The sequence below is a fragment of the Papio anubis genome, chromosome 1, assembly GCF_008728515.1.
Source record: "Papio anubis isolate 15944 chromosome 1, Panubis1.0, whole genome shotgun sequence".
Taxonomy (NCBI): domain Eukaryota; kingdom Metazoa; phylum Chordata; class Mammalia; order Primates; family Cercopithecidae; genus Papio; species Papio anubis.
This window is the reverse complement of record NC_044976.1, coordinates 119554600-119557748: the sequence shown is the minus strand read 5'-3', so window position 1 is coordinate 119557748 and position 3149 is coordinate 119554600. Positions and strand designations below refer to the sequence as shown.

At 47.3% G+C, this 3149-nt stretch overlaps 1 non-coding gene across 1 annotated transcript; it reads left to right on the top strand.

The window, feature by feature from the left end:
• The first annotated feature begins 2724 nt into the window (after window positions 1-2724).
• LOC116271846 lies at window positions 2725-2885 on the top strand. The gene has a single exon (XR_004180601.1). It is a non-coding gene; the product is annotated as a U1 spliceosomal RNA (small nuclear RNA).
• The last annotated feature ends 264 nt before the right edge of the window (window positions 2886-3149 follow it).

The window sequence follows — 3149 nt, the reverse complement described above, 5'->3', positions numbered from 1 at the left end:
CCTTGGCTGAGCTTTTGATCATCAGTGCTTTCAAGAAGAAAGATTTTTAAAAGAATTTTTATCTGAGGAATGTGAGCCACTTCACATGATCAGAGAGACATTAAATCAAGACAGCAACCACTTTCTGATTCCTTCCTTTTGAGCTACGTATTCATCTGTTGGAACTGCTTGCTATCACCCCAGGTAGCTGTAAATTAATCTAATAATGCCACACCAAACACTATATTCCACGCCGTATAACAACGGATAGCCAAGCTCTCATCAATGCCATTTCTGAAAATCAATGAGAATTCTGGACAGGCACCTTTCTATCAGTCCATCGTGCGTCCCCCCTTTTGACCTTTAAAAACCTGCTTGTGACAAAGGCCAAAGGGAGCTCAGATCCAAGGTTCCTTGGCAGTGAGTCTTCCAGGCAGCTGCCTTCATGTTGGCTCAAGTAACCTCTAAATTATATTTTGTGCTTCAGCCTCTTTCTTTTAGGTCAACATGTTCAGCAACAGTAGAATAAATAAGTTGGCCTATATTCATACAAAGGAATACACACAGAAACAAATAACCACATGAATAACATGAACAATTCATAGATGTAAGACTGAGTGACAGAAGTCAAACCTATGCCTCTGCTCCTGAGACCGACTTTGCAAAAATTATAACTAGGACAATTATCACAGTGAAAGAGATCCGACCTAACTGATTCCATCTTGCTTCCAACGTCCAAGCTGTCCTTGTTCATTCCTGGGCACAGGCCAAAATAACTTTGAGAGGAACTTAGTTTATGGTTTAGCTGTGAAACAAAGATGATAACAGCCCTTTCCCAAAACAAACCCCCTTCCTGCCTGGGGACTAGACTGCCTTTGCAGGACTAACAAATTAGCCACGATATTAGAAATGATGGTTTAGGAGTCATGCAGCCTCCAGGTTACAAGATTCTAAACCTCCCCAAATTGTTCCTGGGGATCAAATCACTATTGTAAAACATAAGATCAGTGTGTGAGATATTTTGCAGACCTCGCACTCAATGCATCAGCTGGCACCACCCAGATGGATAAACCAGCTCATCTGACCTTGTGGCCCCCACCCAGGAACTGACCCAGCTCAAGAAGATGCTTTAGCTCCCTCTGAGTTCATCTCCGACCTGACCAATCAGACTCCCAACTCACTGGCCCCCACCCACCAAATTATCCTTAAAAACTCTGGTCCCAGAATGCTCAGGAAGACTGACTTGAGTAATAATAAAACTGGTCTCCCACACAGCCAGCTCTGGGTAAGTAACTTTCTTTATTGCAATTCCCCTGTCTTAATAAATTGGTTCTGTCTAGGCAGCAGGCAACGTGAACCCATTGGGCAGTTATACTCCCCCAAAACCCACTACACACTTTATGATTCGATTTATATGAAAGTAAAGGACAGGAAAAACTGGTCTGATAGATTTGGAGTCTATGGAGTATTGTCCAAGTTTGGGGTTGTATTCTACAGATTGAAAGTAATCAGTCAAGCACCTCAAATAAAATTGCCCCTCAATTTTTTTTTCCTCCAAATTTGGACCACTTTGTTTCTGTCTTTGCAGAGCATAAAGCGCTAACACGAGGTAAGTGCTAAGGTCTAGAGAAGGCTGTGGAAGAGATGACAAACTCCAGCACCATGCCTGAGTGTCCAGTGTGCTCTGCTGGCAGCATATCTGTACATTGCTGTATTTGAAAACACCCTGCAAGATTCATGAAATTGGACCACCGTCTTTATAACAGTGCTAGTGGTAAAACAAGTAAGGATGGCTGGTTTGCAGTCATCTGAGCAGCCTCTCTGGTTTCATAGATATGGTTTCCCTCTGATATTGAACGACTTCCAATTCCAAGTGGAATGCTAATCACAAGGATAACGACGTGAAGAGAACCAGTTTCCTGTGTAATCCTACATGTTTTAGTCTGCGCATTACAAGTCATCGTTTGAAGAACGGTGGACAGGCTCCAGCTGTCTGCCAAAGAGGTCCTCGGCAACACAGGCTAAGAACTGGCTTCTGGGCGGGCGTGATGGCTCAGGCCTGTAATCCCAGCACTTTGGAGGCCGAGGCGGGCGGATCACCTGAGGTCAGGAGTTCGAGATCATCCTGGCCAACATGGTGAAACCCCGTCTCTACTAAAAACACAAAAATTAGCAGGGCTTAGTGGCATGCGCCTGTAATCCCAGCAATGCAGAAGCCTGAGGCAGGAGAATCGCTTCAACTCGGGAGGCGGAGGTTGCAGGGAGTACAGATCATGCGACTGCATTCCAGCCTGGGCGACAGAGCGAGACTCCGGCTCAAAACAAAAACCAAAAAACTACAACAGAAACACCCACTTCTTTGGAAAGATCAGGCGCGGAGAACGGAGGGAAAGGAAGGAGAGGCAGACGTCACTGCCCCCGCAGGCTCTGGCAGCAAGTTGTTCGACTGAGTGGCGGAAGATGGGGCAGAAAAGCAGAGTAGGACGGGAAAGACACTGTTGGTGACATCACGGAGAGAGCGACTTCTATGTAGATGAGGCAGCGCAGGGGCTGCCGCTTCGCCACCGGCTGCTACGCCACGAAGGAGTTTCCTTGCTGTGGGAGCGAGTCCAGGACCGCTGGTCGGACCTGAGAGTCCCAGCTGTGTGTCAGGGCTAGGAGGGCTCGAGGGTGCGCGGGGCAAGTGACCGTGTGTGTAAAGGGTGAGGCGTGTGGGGCTGTGGCAGGGCGGAGGTATGTAAACTCATACTTACCTGGCAGAGAAAATAAGCTTCTGAGGGTGGTTTTGCCAGAACGAGGCTATTCCATTACACTCTCCACGTACTGATCCTTGTGTTTTCTCCAAATGTGTGGAATTCGACTGCATAGCTTGTGGTAGTGGGGGACTGCGTTAGTGTTTTCCGCTGAAATCTTGTAGTGCAAAAAGTGAGCAGAGAAAGTACCGTGTTACTGTCCGCTCCGGCCCTGTCGTGAGCTTGTTTAACACATATATTGCTTCATTGTCTCCAGTCTCTTGAGTTCTCACGCTCTGTGAAAACTCGTGTTTCTTAGTAGCCCCCAGAGTCACCCTTCACACAGCCTCTGCTTCTAACTGCATCCCCACGCGAGTTTGTAGGGATTTCTGTGCTAGCGGGGAATGTGCCCTCACCCTCAGAGCCAGGAAACCCCAG